Here is a 17744-nt window from a genome sequence, read left to right as displayed (position 1 = left end):
ATAAACTCTCCTGTAGTGTAATCCATTAATAAAGGCAAAAAACCTTAGCACAGTGCTACCAATGCAATTGTGTTATATAAAACTGCCAACAAAAGTGCTGAAAAATAAAACAGGTGTTACAAATAAGCATTCAGGAAAGCTCGATCATCTCATAAAGCAGCACTTTACTGCTATTGGGAAATACAAAAAAGTGTTTGTGTTGCAACCTCCTCTCAATAAACCAGCTCATTTTATGCCCGTCAAAGATCAAGCTCTTTTATGAATGAGAACTAAATGCAGTTCCTTTTATTTGTAGCTATCGATTCATATCACTGGTACTATTGTAAGGTGGCAGGATAGAAATGTTCCCAGCCTCATTGCGGCACTGTGTGTTTGTTATGATCTTGTTGTTCTGAGGCACTTCATCTCTCCCTGTTAACATAATGTGTTGTGTGCATTTCTGTGTTTCCAGATATATACAAAATCTGTTTGTGTCAAAAGTGTTGTATCAAAACTGTTCTCAAGGGTGTAACTGACATTAGACATAGTGCAAAAGTGTGTTGAGTGACAGGTGGATGGACGGCATGTGGTTGATGTGCCAGTGAGTGTGATGGATTGCTCTGATGGGATAAGATGGGAGAAGTACAGGGACAGTATGCCACTGTAATTCAGTCCTGGATAGTTAAAGTGAGTCTGTCAGTAGGATCAAGCCTCCGAAAGAGAATAAAATATTTTTGCTATATCCAATGTTTTATTCAAGAGTAATCCACATTTATCTTAAGTAAATGAGCTGTTAAGATATAGTGGCTTGATATAGAAATCCCTGAGAAACTTCCTCCACAGCTTATTTTATATCACAGTGTGAGACATGTAATGACTGACAGTCTGCTAACCTGGTCTACATGTTTCCCACTGCAAATAGCACCTTCTAAATGGCACCCTCTTATTTAAATTAAGCTGTGGAAACACATTCTCAGAGACATTTGTCTGGTCCATAGATTTTAGCAGTTCATTTACATATTAAGAAAAAAGTGGATTTCTCTGAAATAAGACATTGCAGATATCAAAGTATCATTTTATTCAACTTAGTGTGATCTACAGTCATATGAAAAAGTTTGGGCACCCCTATTAATGTTAACCTTTTTTCTTTATAACAATTTGGGTTTTTCCAACAGCTATTTCAGTTTCATATATCTAATAATTGATGAACTGAGTAATATTTCTGGATTGAAATGAGGTTTATTGTACCATTGTATTGTAACAGAAAATGTGCAATCTGCATTTAAACAAAATTTGACCGGTGCAAAAGTATGGGCACCTCCACATAAAAGTGACATTAATATTTTGTAGATCCTCCTTTTGCAAAAATAACAGCCTGTAGTCGCTTCCTGTAGCTTTTAATAAGTTCCTGGATGAAGGTATATTTGACCATTCCTGTTTACAAAACAATTCCAGTTCAGTTAAGTTTGATGGTCGCCGAGCATGGACAGCACGCTTCAAATCATCCCACAGATTTTCAATGATCTTCAGGTCTGGGGACTGGCATGGCCATTCCAGAACATTGTAATTGTTCCTCTGCATGAATGCCTGAATAGATTTGGAGCAGTGTTTTGGATCATTGTCTTGCTGAAATATCCATCCGCTGCGTAACTTAAACTTCGTCACTGATTCTTGCACATGATTGTCAAGACTCTGCTGATACTGAGTTGAATCCATGCGTCCCTCAACTTTATCAAGATTCCCGATGCCGGCATTGGCCACGCAGCCCCAAAGCATGATGGAACCTCCACTAAATTTTACTGTGGGTAGCAAGTGCTTTTCTTGGAATGCCGTGTTTTTTTGCTTCCACGCATAACGCCTTTTTGTATGACCAAACAACTCAATCTTTGTTTCATCAGTCCACAGGACCTTCTTCCAAAATGTAACTGGCTTGTCCAAATGTGCTTTTGCATACCTCAAGCGACTCTGTTTGTGGCGTGCTTGCAGAAACAGCTTCTTTCGCATCACTCTCCCATACAGCATCTCCTTGTGCAACATGTGCTGTATTGTTGAAAGATACACATTGACACCATCTGCAGCAAGATGAAGCTGCAGGTCTTTGGAGGTGGTCTATGGATTGTCCTTGACTGTTCTCACCATTCTTCTTCTCTGCCTTTCTGATATTTTTCTTGGCCTGCCACTTCTGGGCTTAACAAGAACTGTACCTGTGTTCTTTAATTTCCTTACTATGTTCCTCACAGTGGAAACTGACAGTTTAAATCTCTGAGACAACTTTTTGTATCCTTCCCCTGAACAGCTATGTTGAATAATCTTTGTTTTCAGATCATTTGAGAGTTGTTTTGAGGAGCCCATGATGCCACTCTTCATAGGAGATTCAAATAGGAGAACAACTTGCAAGTGGCCACCTTAAATACCTTTTCTCATGATTGGATACACCTGCCTATGAAGTTCAAAGCTCAATGAGGTTACAAAACCAATTTAGTGCTTTAGTAAATCAGTAAAAGTAGTTGATGTTGCAGAAGCCCTACTAACCAATCCTTAAGGAACATGATGATGTCCAAAGGGCCTAGTAATGTTAAAAGGGACATCCAGATTGCTGATATTCAAGTAACAGATGAGAAAGTTCGGACTGCCCTGGTCTGGGTGCCACAAAGCGAAGTATTGCAATTGTTTTCAGACCAGAGTAGAGAAAATCTTTTTGCTGAACTTTCATCTTTTGATCATATTTACTCAAAGTCGCAAAAGCAACATGCAGACAGGTGGTTTTGTGTTGAAAAAATAGCTCTAGGGAGAAATGTGGAAAAAGCGACAAGAATTTACCAAAATAGTATGCATTAAGTCCCACCGCTGTGTCAACAATGGATGGTCTTAAAAGGGTTTTTCCCATGAACAAGGTTAATTTTAATCAATAGATCTTGGAATAAAAATAAGTTCCAAAAATAATTGCTATTAAAAAATGTTCCTGTGCTGAGATAAACTTATAAATGTGTCCCTGCTATATTCTGTGTAATGGCCGTGTCTGGCTGTACAGGAATATTGTTTGATCATACTACATCTACTGTTCAGGGAGAATGCAAAAGAGAGTATACAGATAGCACAGCACGGGATCCCAGACGATTCTTTTTGTAAGATGTCAAGGCGGATTAGGGAAAGTGGAAGCTAATCTCTGTCTTTGTATTTCTATTCTATCTGTTATGCGTACATGCAGTCTGACATAAATATGAACTTTCAATTTATGGCAGGCAAAAAAATATTAAAAAATTGCAGTGCAATGCATGCTGGGAAGTGAGGGAACGGTCATCCCAGCTTCCATAATGCTGTCAGAATACAAATGAAAGAAACTTTTCTAGTGAAAAGGATGGGAATGCAACAGTGCAGAAAATTGGGGTGGTTTAGTTACCCTAAAACAGGATTTATTTGGCTTACAGATTTTTTAAAAAAAACGCTAATGTTTCTCTTGGGTAATAAACATTATTATTGCACATGGCAGTATTATCACGGCAGATAAGTGAATGTCTGAAATTTGATTTAAATACAATCTCTTGAATTTGTTTGACAGTGTTAATTTGGTCAAAATTATTTTGGTCTGAATTTAAACTGCTCTGATTTCTGCGAAGGGATGGAAGGGATTAAACAAATACCTTTATATTAACCTTTCCTCACTTGTTCTTATGCCACAAAGACTGTTCCCCATTCTTTCATTTTTGTGTCGCTTCATTCGCTCCTTTCCAACTGTTAGGTTATTTCCAAACCACTGATTGGGGTCAGATGGGAGGCCGCACAAGTCCAGCTTCCCAGAATATCACATTGGGCCAATCATTAGCCTTAAGGGTGCTTTACATGCTGCGACATCGCTAGCGATTGCTAGCGATGTCGTGCGCGATAGCATCCGCCCCCGTCATTGGTGCGACATTTGGTGCTCGCTGCCGTAGCAAACATTATCACTACGGCAGCGTCACACGAACATACCTTGTCAGCACGTCGCTGTGACCGCCGAACAATCCCTCCCTCAAGGGGGAGGTGCGTTAGGTGTCTTAGCGACGTCACTGCGGCGTTACTAAGAAGACAGCCAATTGAAGCGAAGGGGCGGAGATGAGCGGGACGTAACATCCTGCCCACCTCCTTCCTTCTGCATTGCCGGTGGACGCAGGTAAGGAGATGTTAGTCGTTCCTGCAGTGTCACACATAGTGATGTGTGATGCCGCAGGAACGACAAACAACATCGTACCTGTGGCAGCAGCGATATTAAGGAAAGGAGCGACGTGTCAATGATCACCGTTTTTGAATGATTTTGCGATCGTTGATCATCACTCCTTGGTGTCACACGCTGCAATGTCGCTACCGGCACCGGATGTGTGTCACTAACGACGTGACCCCGATGATATATCGGTAGCGATGTCACAGCGTGTAAAGCACCCTTTAGATTGGCCAGAGTGCCATCAGTCACAGTGGCCTCAGTGCAAGTTAAGTGGGGGAAGATAGATGCGATGGGAGTGGTTGCTGCATAAGAACAAGTAATGAAAAGAGAATAGAATTTTTTTTAGTCCCTTTCTGACTAACGAAGCTTGATTCATGCAAATCAAAACTTTTAATTGGGATAATTTTTGGCAAAATTGTTAACTAAATTAATTTGATACAAATCGATTTCCTCATCTATAATTATCAGGTGTAGTTATAAGGATTGCAATACACAGCACGTTACGAATACTGTACAAGCATCTTAATTCACTATTTCAAATAATATTTTTTTGCAGACAGATTATAACTTTCAATTTCTAGTAGATTGAATTTTTAGAAACTCAAATTTGCAAGGTTTATCAATTTATTTATTTTAAATTTGATTTTTAGTAACTCAAAGAGTACAATGAATCCAATTGCCCTGAAAACTTATGTAACACTCTTAGGTTTCCTTGGACTGATTCAACTCTTTTTAAGCTTTATTATTGTCAATGTGACATTACCAGAAAGATGTATCGCAACAGTAGTAAACAAGAGTCCAAATACATGTGTAGCTAACAGCCCAGTTAACTGTATGTCTAGATTGCAGGTAATATTCAACACTCAGGTGTATAGATATGTTTGCTAAATGGGACAGGCACAGAGTTAGTGAAACTGAATGATAACCTGTACATTTTTTTTACACACCCATTGATTTGTAATGGGGAGAGACCTATCCAGAATATGGATGAAAGTAGTACATGCTGCGATTTAGTTTACATGAAGCCCATTGACCCATATATGAGAATGCTCATGTGAAATAAAACATTTAATTGAATTGTTCAGTGTGATGTCTGTATACTATTAGCTTTGCACACAGACATTTACAACGTTCATCTGAATAAGCCATTAGGGCCGACATCTTATGATGTGTGTATGGCCCATGATGCAAAGACAGACCATGAGTGTCCTGACCGAATTTACCACATCATCAACATAGATCAGGCTGTAAGTTCGGAATGGGAAACCAAAAGCCTTCCAGTTCATATACTGACTACAAACCATGAAATAGGATCATCTGAATGTGACCTTAAAGTGACTGTCAGCACAGAATGACTGTTCAAAGAAAGTACATGTACTCAGTGTATCATGCCTCGGCTAATCATTTAAATACATCTTCCCACCAGCTTGTTTTCCATCTATCACCACCCTTTCCTGGCTTAATAAAGCCTGAGCTGTCAATCAAAAAGGGGGGAAGAGATGAAGGTGAAACAGGCAAGTGGGGAGGTGTACTTAAAATTTTTGACACATACTCCGAGCCCCTACTGTATACTTGCTTTGAACGGTCATTCTGTACGGACAGAGTCCCTATGATGCAATATGAAGAATTTAGATTCAATAGGTGAAAGTAATCCAAATCCAGTCATCCAAATCAGGAACTTGCTGTGTATGGGGATCTTCCAGCTATCTCCACTTATGATATCAAGGGCGAGAAAGATCAGGCAGGCAAGGTGCAAGCTGAGTGTTCATGTTTATGGAGGAGACAGGAGAAAGTCGATGGTGTAGCAATCATTCAGCTGATTGTTATGTATAATCTATTATGTGTAAGGGAGGTGGACAACAGAAGACACACTGAAGTGACAATAGTGGGGGATCATTGCCATCTGCTGACCAGAGGAGACAGCAGGAACTAAATACTAGAATGTGTTTCCCTAAAGGAAGAGTTTAGAAGAGATGTCAGGTCAGATGACAGCTGTGTCACATGTACAAAATATAAAAGGCCTGGCCAGACTGAGAAGGAGTAGAGTTGGCTTCAGATACTGTACCAGTAAGGTAGTGGGGCACCGGAGGGGGCTGATAGCCCCACGGCATCAGAAGAGTCCAAGAGTGGTCAGATTTGGGAATGGGCAAAAAGAGAGGGGAGCCAGCACATCTGAGAGTGGCATGCATAAAATAAAGTATAATTAACAGATTTATTCCAACTGTACTGTAATACAAAATGAGATTTTTAGCAAAATATTGATCAATTGTTTGAGCCAACCCTGCCACATCATGGCAAATCTCAATAGGGGGGTCCTACTCTATATTATTTATTTCATTGTGCCATGCAGCATCCTAGATAAATTAAAAGCAGAACAATAAGAGCAACACATACTTGTGACCTTTATATAACCGCTTCCATGTTGCAAAAAGAGGCAACTGTGGATAAAAGGCAGCCCAGGTCCCAGCATGTGCAACAGATGCCACATGCACCAGGACAATGTCAGAACTGACCTTCACAGTGCCAGACCAGCTACCATAAATAAAGGCGGACCAGACCCAAGTATGGTACTTAATTGGCAATGCCTGCGTAAAGGGTGAGGTAGCTGAATGTGGACAGGCACAAACAGGAGGAATGTTTGCAAACCAGCATCAGGCATGCATGGCATGGTGGTGGTCAGCCACCGGACCATTGTAACAAGCAAAAAGAGAGGGGAGTCAGTACATCTGAGAGTGGCATGGATCAAATATGTGTAAATTCACAGATTTATTCCAACTGTACTGTAATACAAAATGAGATTTTTAGCAAACTGTTGATCAATTTTTTTGAGCCACCCCTGCCTCGTCACGGCAAATCTCAATAAGGGGGGTCCTACTCTATATTTTTTATTTCATTGTGTCATGCGGCCTCCTAATTACATTAAAAGCAGAACTATATTGAAGCAACACACATACCTGTAACATTTCAGAACCCCTTCAATGTTGCAAAGAAAGGCAGCTGCGAATAAAGGCAGCCCAGGTCCAAGCATATGCAGCAGATGCCACATACACCAGAACAATATCAGAACTGGCCCTCACAGTGCCTGACCAGCAGCCATGAATGAAGGCAGAGCAGGCCCAAGTAAATGGTGTTTAATTAACAATGCCTGTGGAAAAGGGTGAGGTGGCTGAGTGTGAACAGCCACAAAAATTAGCTCAAATGGTATGGGGGACTACAGAGAGATAACCTGGGCTCATTTGAGCAATATCAACTGATCTATTTCGTTATTGTGTTTGCCTATACAGGCACTTCCTCGTTCATCAGCCATTGTGCTAAATAAGAGGAATACATACCATGCCACCAATATTGGTACCCAAGTTATCATTAATTTACAGTAACTACATCATTTCAACAGCCTCCTGAGGAACCCGTGTATGGGGGAAATGCATTGAGGCACCAGGCATGGTCTCAGATGTCTGTTGAGATAAGTAAATTTATTGATCCATTATCTGTCCACCTGCCATTTCTTAATTGATTTATCTTTCACTGTGTCATAACCTAGACACTTGCACTTTTTTCTGGCAGAGATTCTAGAATCTGACAGATAGGGAATGTCGGCGGTGAGTGGGGGTGTCACAGCGACATCTAGGGTGCCGACCCCTGCTGTCAGGTAGTGCACAGGAGGGCATATTGTATCAGGGTTAGCCATCTCCTTTCCTGTGCACTTTACTTTGTGTTAGGTTGCTTCACTAACGGTGTTGGTTTTAATAGTTACAATAAAATATCACGTTTCAATAGGGAAAATGTATGTATATTGATTTTTCACTTCCGCTAGTATCTCCACACATCATATTTCCATATACTGAATTCCTAATATAACAGTTAAGGCCCCATTACACACGCCGATTTATTGTGTGATCGCATGTGCGATCGCTCCCGCTCCCATCGTTTGTGCGTCATGGGCAATTTGTTGCCCGTGTCACACAAAGTCGGTCACCCTTGTCACACGTACTTACCTCCCGAATGACCTCTCTCTGGGTGGCGAACATCCTCTTCCTGAAGGGGGAGGGACGTTCGGCGTCACAGCGACGTCACACAGCGGCTGCCCAATAGAAGCGGAGGGGTGGAGATGAGCGGGACGTAACATCCCACCCACCTCCTTCCTTCCTCATTGCCGTCGGGACGCAGGTAAGATATGTTCATCGTTCCCGAGGTGTCACACGGAGCGATGTGTGCTGCCTCAGGAACGACGAACAACCTGCATCCAGGAATGTGACTGATATTTTGAAAATGAACGACGTCTCAACGAGCAACGATAAGGTGAGTATTTTTGCTTGTTAACAGTCGCTCGTAGCTGTCACACGCTACGATATGTCAAACGATGCCGGATGTGCGTCACAGAATCCGTGACCCTGACGACATATCGCCCGATATATCGTAGTGTGTAACAGGGCCTATTCTGTGACAAGAGAAGGAGTGAGATTGACACTCCCAAGAAAGAAAAATCGGAAAAAAGTATTAAGACCTGCTACTTAGTGTAGAAGCATTGCATATAAATCTTGCAATCTGTACTGGTTATGATAATTCTTTACCACTGCAAATTCTTTATTATCTGTAAAATAAACTGTTGTTAAGTCATTACTGAGTTGCCTTTACTGCTCCGTTGCATCTCGCACCTGTATTACACTTGGGGGGCCTTTACAGTACAGTTATCTGAGTTGAATCTGATAAAAATTCACTGAAAACCAAATTAGCAAGACAGATTTGTATGCAATGGAACAAAAAGTATATAAACATATTCAACAATCGTAAGCAGCGATCTTAATTGTTAAGGAGATTGCATAATTATATTGATTTTCATTATACAAGGAAAAAAATCTATATGGGATGAAACAGAAATAGCCCCTTTAATTAACCCAGTACCTTTCCTCATTCTAACATTTATGAGCCTCAATATTTTATACAACATGAGGCAGAGAAAAAGAGTAAAGAGAACACTGGCAGAGAACGTATGAATCAATTTATTTCTAATTTATAAAATGTGTACATTTTTTACTTTCCTTAGGTAGACAGAGCCGAAAAGCTTTGGCTTTAATGGTTTATAGGAGATCAAGAACTTAACCTTAAGGACTTCAATGGGAAAAGCAATAATCATAGGCCCATTTGCTGTTGCTTCTCTCGGAACAAGCAAATCCACTCATTCAATGCAGATAAAAAGGATAAAGATGTCGTTGGGTGACATGCTGCTGTGAGGAACTTGAATGTTCATTACCGAGTCATCAGACTGCAGAATCGATTTCATTTTCACAGAGTTTATAGCAGTTCAAAGCTTGGTTAGCTTTAGTCTTTCAGTACTTACTTTGTGTTTCTAGTCAGACATCAAAGAAGGGGAGGTATTAGAAGAGGTCAAAAAAGCACTTAGAAAAAAAAGACAATTGGGAATAGAGGCATTTAAAGTCTAACACCATCAATAAATGTGTATGTGTATATACAAAGCATATTTATTCCTCTATTTGATGTCGAGATTGCAGTTATTATTATAAGAGGTATTTCCTCTTATGAAATGTTAACCTGACTTAAGAGATTTATTTTCTGCATTGTAAAAAAAAAACCAAGTAATGAAATGGATTCACTAATTTTCCATCTTTCTCCACATTTATCCTTGATAGATAATATTAGATTGATATACAAATATCATAAAAGGTCACGTTTTAAAATGGCAGAATTGCAGTTTTTCCGCAACAATAGATAAAAAGTAATAAAGGTGATGAAAATATCATATATACCCCAAAATAATATCAATAAAACATCAGCTGGGGGTGTAAAAAAAAAACACTCACACAGCCCCATGTCCCAAAAACTGAAAATGTTACAGATCTTGAACAAGATTGTAAAAAATTATTTTTTAAAAATTTTTCACCACTTAATTAAAATAAAAATGATACATGTTTGGCATCTGAGTAATCTTATTGACCTGGAGAATCATACCGCCAGGTCAGTTTTGTGCTAAAATGAATGCTGTAAATAAAAAAAAAAACTAAAAAAATATAGAAGAATTTCACTTTTTTTTCTATTTTGCCTCACCTGGGATTTTTTTTCCAGCTTACTATTACATAATATGATAAATGGTGTAATTCAAAAATATAACTTGTCTCGCAAAGTGAGCACTCACACTGCTATATAAATGGAAAACTATTAAAAAGTTATGACTCTTAGAATAAAGTGAAGAAACAAACAAAAAATCTCCTTGTTGTCATGCTGTACAAAGGGCTAGTATGACGTAGTACAGCGTATTCCCCACTAGGTGGCAGCAGAGTAGTGAAGGAGAGACAAAGTAACACCAGGGGGCAATAGAGTAGTCAAACAGTCAGGGTCCAGCTAGAAAAGTCAAGTCACTGCAAAGCGAGGATCAAAATCAAGACAGAAAACAGAACCGAGTCGGAAGTCGGGAGATCAGGTATGCAGAGGGAATCACAAACAACAGACAGCAGCGGGAAGTCAGGGACCAGGACAAGAAGTCAAACAGGGGAGGGTGCAAGTCAGGATACAGTAGCAGGGAGGCAGGACAGATCGGGAACACTCACCATAGCCAGTATACATGCTGCAAGACAGAAATATCACTGGCACTGAGCCATAGGTAGAGAGGCAAGATATAGTGTCCTGGGATCTGGAACGAGGCAAGGGAATTTAACCCCTGACACGACCAGGCCCCAGCTGGATGTAGCCACAGCAGGGAAAAGACGGCCTGGATCATGACACCTATCCTTAAAGAGAAAAAAGGACTAGGATTTTCATATAAGCTAAGTGTTACGGGGGGACCGGCAGATTAGGACCAGGGGTATATATCCCAATCGCCAGTCGGGGCCCACCGTGCTCCAGATGGTAATGGAGCTGCTGGCCCCCTGTGGGTTAGGAGGAGACTATAGAGCTGGATGGCTCTGAGATAACTCAAGGAACCGGTCACGTGTGTAGGGACACGTCAGATCGGACAACAACCCAGTTAGCGTTTCGGTGGAGCGGACGCTACTCCGACCACGTGTGTAACAACACGTCAGGCCGGATGGTAACCAGTTAGCGTTGACCGAGAAGACCGCTGCGACAGCGCCCTGTCGGCCACATGTGTAAGACACGTCACGCCGAGCAGTCCTCCGATTAGCGTTTCTGGCCACCACTCGACTGGCCACGTGTGTAAAGGACTCGTCAGACCAGGTAGTCACACCAGTAGCATTTGACTGGGAAGCCGAGGAGGATAACAGGGTTCACACACCCAATCCAGGAACACGCTGTTAACTTCACAGGGGTTCTGGGGTGCGCTGTCCGTGCACGTAGAGGTCACAACCGGACAGGTGGCGCAGCAGGTACACTGTCCGTGTGCGTAGAGGTATCAATTACCAATTTATGATTATATATGCAGCACTGGTAATTTTAAAAATTAACTTTCAATAAATAGTATTAAAATAGCAAATCCAGACAAACAACACAAGGTGAAAACACAACGTACAAATGGATAAGTATAGTAGGTAGACTCGCAAGAGTTGTCAGTTTTTACACTCCATATATTACAATCATAATCATCCAAATGATTAAAGTGACATTGTGCAAGGTCCGTTAACCTCCCAAAAACGTCCTTTGGGAAGGAGGATGTTGAGCTACTGGTGTTACCTTTAGGGGAAATGTGTGGTGTTTTGTGAGTCACCCCCCCCCCCCCCCGAATTCTGTAAGGTAACGCCTGTATCATTGGTGAAGCAGTGGGGTGGACGGTGAGCATATATCCCACTGCCGCCATTGAATATATTAATTATTTTTGAGCACTGAACCGTACCTCCCTTCTTCTTCCTCCCCACCCCACTGCAATAATGTCTATAAGACTTGGGGTTATTCAACTTGCACTCAGCCACTTTATATAGAGAGTAACACTTAAAGGGCGAAAGTGCAATTCTTTTTAAGACTTGGGGTTATTGATTAACTTGCACTCAGCCACTTTATATAAAGAGTAATACTCAAAGGGCGTAAGTGCAATTTTTTTTGGGAGGTTAACGGACCTTGCACAATGTCACTTTAATCATTTGGATGATTATGATTGTATTATATGGAGTGTAAAAACTGACAACTCTTGCGAGTCTACCTCCTATACTCATCCATTTGTACGTTGTGTTTTCACCTTGTGTTGTTTGTCTGGATTTGCTATTTTAATACTATTTATTAAAAGTTAATTTTTAAAATTATCAGTGCTGCATATATAACTGTGTGCGTAGAGGGCACAACTGGACAGGTGGCGCAGCAGGTACACTGTCCGTGTGCGTAGAGGGCACTCTCAAACAGGTGACGCAACAGGTATTCTGTCCGTGTGCGTAGGAGGCACAACTGAACAGGGGACGCAGCAGCCGCAGCCCAGTTAACGCTACTGGACTGCTCTAGCACAACAGGAACGGTAACAAGGAAGCACGGCGCCTGACCCTCATGTGCTGAGCCACGAATCTTGGCGTGACAGGCACCGTTCGCCTAGCCCTACCTACCACTTCCAAGAAGGCTTATGCCACCAAGAACTCTAAATGAAGACTGCGCACCTCCATGTTGTCTCCAGCCCCTTTTATAACCTGGGTCCGCCCCAAACCCAGGGTGGAACCACCAAGGTTCAATAGAAGAGTGCCATGTCATCAGTGACGTCACATGCGACCTATCCGGAACTGCCACATCATTGATGACCTCATGGCAGCCACGCCCCAAACACTTCACCAGTCATCTTCTGACGACCAATGGTGAGGTGCCAGATCATAGGGACGGGCCTCTGCGAGCCAGTCCAGAGTTGCCACATCATCAGGACACCTGACACCCTCTGCCCTATCAGGGCCTGCCACCTCACGGACATGCTCAGTGAGGTCCTTACCGGACCTAGCCTCTGATGCACTAAGTGCCTGAGCATGCTCAGTAGCCTGAGCAACAGGCTCAGAAAGCAGACTATCAGTTTGAGCATGCTCAGTAGGCACATCCCAGAACTTAGACACAGCACAAAGTCCAAGTACCTGTGCAAAGAGGCTGTTAGGGTTAATTGTGGGAGCATGCTCAGTAGCCTGAACTGAGGTCTTAGTCTCAGACATAACACAATCAGGCTGAGCATGCTCACTAGGCAAAACACCGGGCTTAGACTCTGGCTGGGGTAAATTGGCGCACGCATGCGCACTAGCCGCCTCTCCACACTTAGACGCGGTATAAGGAGCAGCAAACTGGACGACCAAGAACGGCAGCCGGCACCTGGGCGCAACAGGAACCGCAGCAGGCTGCTTGCAGCTATGGTGGCACCGGTTCGTTACACTAAGCCAGTGCTATACTGGCACTATCATGCTGATTCTATACATACCTTTAGTTGGGAGATTGGTTCTATATTTTCTGAAATACAGGCAAGTAATGTTTTGAAATACACTGTTACTTGATTGATAGGTGCTGCAGAATATTTAATAGGTGGGTCAGGTTTTGCTAGTTATTCTCACCTCTGTCTGTCTGCCTGTCCTTCCTCCCCACTGTTCTTCCTCCCTCCTTTCTTCCCCTGTAATAACAGAGACATGGGAAGGAAGGACAGGCAGACAGACAGTGGTGGAAATAACTAGCAAAACCTGACCCACCTATTAGATATTCTGCAGTACCTATTATTCAAGTAACAGTGTATTTCATAAACTTTACTTGCCTGTATTTCAGAAAGTATACATCTGATCACACAACTAAAGGTTTGTATAGTATCAGCATGATAGTGTCAGTGTAGTAATGGCTTTACTTTATACAGGAAAATCTTGGTGGTTGGTCCTCTTTAAGGGGTTAAAAACTAAATGAAAAATCTCCATAATAAAGAAATGCAATTGTCTACCTCACCAAATGTGCACTATGTAAGAGATTTTTTTTGCACATCTGCAACTGCACATTACTAAAGATTTAAATAATTTACATACAACATAAATTCATTGTCTTTCAGACCAACGTGTGCCGGATTTGCAGAATTTTACTAAACATTTTGACCATGCATTTGAAAAAAATAGAGCAAAAGTTTAAATGAGACAATGGGAAAACCATCTTTTAAAGATATTCTAGATATTTTTTTTCTTCGAGCTACGATCATAAGAAACCTGCAATGAAACTAAATGTTATCCTCTCCTTGGTCTGAATGCGTGAGTGCGTCCAGTCCTATAGTGTATGTCATTAGGACCCGCAGTCTTGGCAATCTCTCTTTAATACCTCTAGAATTCTTTTTTTTTTTTTTACTTTTCACATTGAAGAAAATAACAAGCTTGAAATACCTGCGGACTCGCACAGTACAAGCTGCGGTGATTTAGAAAGGGTTCACACCAGGTATGGCCTTCCTTTTACAAAACATCATTTCCACCATAGAGCACATTTGCAGCATGTAGCAATTAGCAGTACACAAATGAACTAAAAACTCCGGCTACCCCCTGCATCTAAAATTATGCCTGCATAATAAAACAATTTTCTGCAGATTAATGGACAGCCGGTTGTTCAATGTGTTTATTTGGGGCACTGGACGTGCATTTCTTCCACACGGGAGAAAAATTGCTCCAAAATGGGAGAAAGATCACAAAATAACCTTTAGAATTTGAGAACATTTTCCATTTCAATACAATTTGTGGTGTTTTTTTGAAAGAGTCAGAACTCTGCAGGATCCTGTATGTGGTATCTGTGAGAAGAATTATAGGACAGAGTTTGTTTCTTCTGGGTCCTACTAAAACCTTTTCATCGCTAATCCTGTTTCTTTCTGCAAAATAAGACTAAACCACTTCATTTGCAAACCATCCATGCTTGATTTCTTCTTTATTTTAATATATTTCATTAATTTGAAGAGTTAAATGTTTCAATCCCAATTCTATAAAGTTGAAAATGCGCTGGTTTTATTCTTTCATTTGCTTTTTTTTTATTTAAAGAAATTGGGGAAAAAAATCATCGGAGAGAACAATGTTATTGATAGCTAACAGTTTCCTTGTTACAGCTCCAGCAGAATGCATAGTGAAAGCAGAGAATTGCAATCATCCACGGCTACGTTATTCCTAGGTAGAGTTAATCTCTGCTCTCTGTCTGGCTGAGATATCGAGTGGATGGTGAGATAACAGCCTTTCATTCCATATCATATCAGCACAGGAACACTTCTATTATGCCCTTCTTGACTTATTTATAATAACTATCCAACACGCCGCCTTGGGAAATATCATTGCTTCCCATGTTTCCATTAGTCGCGCCCCATACACACTGCACATTGTACAGAACGTGAAACCCCCGTATAGCTACAAAGGTCTGACTTCTTACATGTGGAAATGTGGTATGCACAGATCTCACACAAGAAACTTTAGTTAGCTGGAAAGAATCATTGTATCAGAGAATTGTTCTCCTCGTATATTGTATACTACTGTACCCATGATATGTAGGATGTTTCAAGATTGCTGAAATTGCTGTTGAAATAATACCAAGATACAGTGCTCAAATCCTGCAGTCTACATTGCTGAAATAATACCAAAGTACAGTGCTAATATAATACCAACCAGTATTGCTGAAAAAATATCAAAATGAAATGCAGAAATAATACCAAAATACAAAGCTGAAATAATACCAACACTTAGTACTGAAATAATGCCAACATGGTGAAATAATGGTAACATGTAGTGCTAAAATAATGGCAACATGTAATGCTGGTATTTATTACAACATGCAAGGCTGAAGTAATGCTTCTACAGTATATGCTGTGACGAAATAATACCAACATACATTGCTGAAATAATACTTCTATATGCTTTGTTGAAATAATGGCAACATGCAGTTTTGAAATAATACCATCATACAGTGCTGAAATAATACCAACACTTAGTACTGAAATAATACCAACAAGTCGTGATGAAATAATACCAACATGCAGTGCTGAAATAATGCTTCTATATGCTTTGTTGAAATAATGGCAACATGCAGTTTTGAAATAATACCATCATACAGTGCTGAAATAATACCAACAAGTAATGATGAAATAATACCAATATGCAGTGCTGAAATTATATCAAGATGTAGTACTGAAATAATGCCAACATGTAGAGCTGAAATAATGGCAACATGTAATGCTGGTATTTATTCCAACATGCAGTGCTGAAATAATGCCTTCTATATGCTTTGTAAAAATAATGGCAAAATGCAGGCATTATTCAAATAGTAAAAATGTACTGTGTTAAAACAGTACCAACACATAGTGCTGAAATAATACCAATATACATTACTTAAATGATATCAACATGCAATTAACAAATAATATTAATCTGCAATAAATTAATAACAGCACTATCTATTGTATAAATAATAAGAGTATACAATTAATGTTAATATTGGTGGTGGTACCAGTATTTGGGTTCAAGGGCATCTGAGATGTATAGGCCACACAGTTCTTTGGGCAGAATTCAATATGAGGTTGTCAATCACCCACTTCTGCCACCAAACCCCAGAATGACCAACATTTCTTAGAATATCAAAAGTTTTACAGGAAGTCAGATGATTTATATGATAGCAAGGTAATATTGACTATGAAGTATAGACTATTAAACTACAAACAAAACTGAATACAAGGACACTAAAGGTAGCTATATACAGTACATTAGGTAAACATTGATCCACCTCAGTCTGGCAGATTACGTATTTAATGTGTCTTACTGCCTAAGTCTTCCAATACTTTTGAAAACCGGTCTCCTGTCTGCCTGCAGCTTCCAGTACCTCTTCTACCAGCCTCCTGTCTCTCTGCAGCTTCCAGTACCTCTTCTACCAGCCTCCTGTCTCTCTGCAGCTTCCAGTACCTGCCTCCTGTCTCTCTGCAGCTTCCAGTACCTCTTCTACCAGCCTCCTGTCTCTCTGCAGCTTCCAGTACCTCTTCTGCCAGCCTCCTGTCTCTCTGCAGCTTCCAGTACTGCTATTACCCATTACCTGTGTGCCTCACCTACCTCCTGCACTGACGCCCATGTGCCCACCCAGACCTTGGTCTTGGAGGATCCATCTCACGAGGTGAGGCTAACATTTACCTTCAGATCATTATCAGGTATAGATTATATTAATCATATATCAGGTATAGGCTTATATTGAGAGCATCGGTTGTTAAGTTTTGTGACTAACCATCACAAATATCACATTGACTGCAGATCTTATGAAATTTAGCTGAATCTGCTAGTGTAATCTACTAATGGGTCAAAAGTTTATAATAAAATAAATTATAAAATTATATTGTGGATTAAACAGCATGGTGGTCACAGCTATCTTAGTAACTTGCAGGCTAGAGATAAGTACGTAAAGACTAACAGAAAAATAATAGGACAAATAGAAAAGAAACAAATGAAAAGATTAAGGTAAAGCAATTCATTAAAGAGGTTATCTGACCCCGCAATTACCCCCAAAATTTTAAACTAATCAGTGCTGTATTGTAATATATAACATCCCTATAAAATTATAGTTTTGTTCTACTTTTGTGTCCTGAATTTCACTTCATTGCCTGCAGTACTTTTTTTTTACCAGCAGCTCAACCAAACTTAAGAGCTCCCTAGGATTTTGTTACCTAACCTCACAGTCA

The sequence above is a fragment of the Anomaloglossus baeobatrachus genome, chromosome 2 (assembly GCF_048569485.1).
Source record: "Anomaloglossus baeobatrachus isolate aAnoBae1 chromosome 2, aAnoBae1.hap1, whole genome shotgun sequence".
In the NCBI taxonomy this organism is placed as follows: domain Eukaryota; kingdom Metazoa; phylum Chordata; class Amphibia; order Anura; family Aromobatidae; genus Anomaloglossus; species Anomaloglossus baeobatrachus.
The sequence above is the reverse complement of the archived record's forward strand: the minus strand, read 5'-3'. Positions refer to the sequence as shown.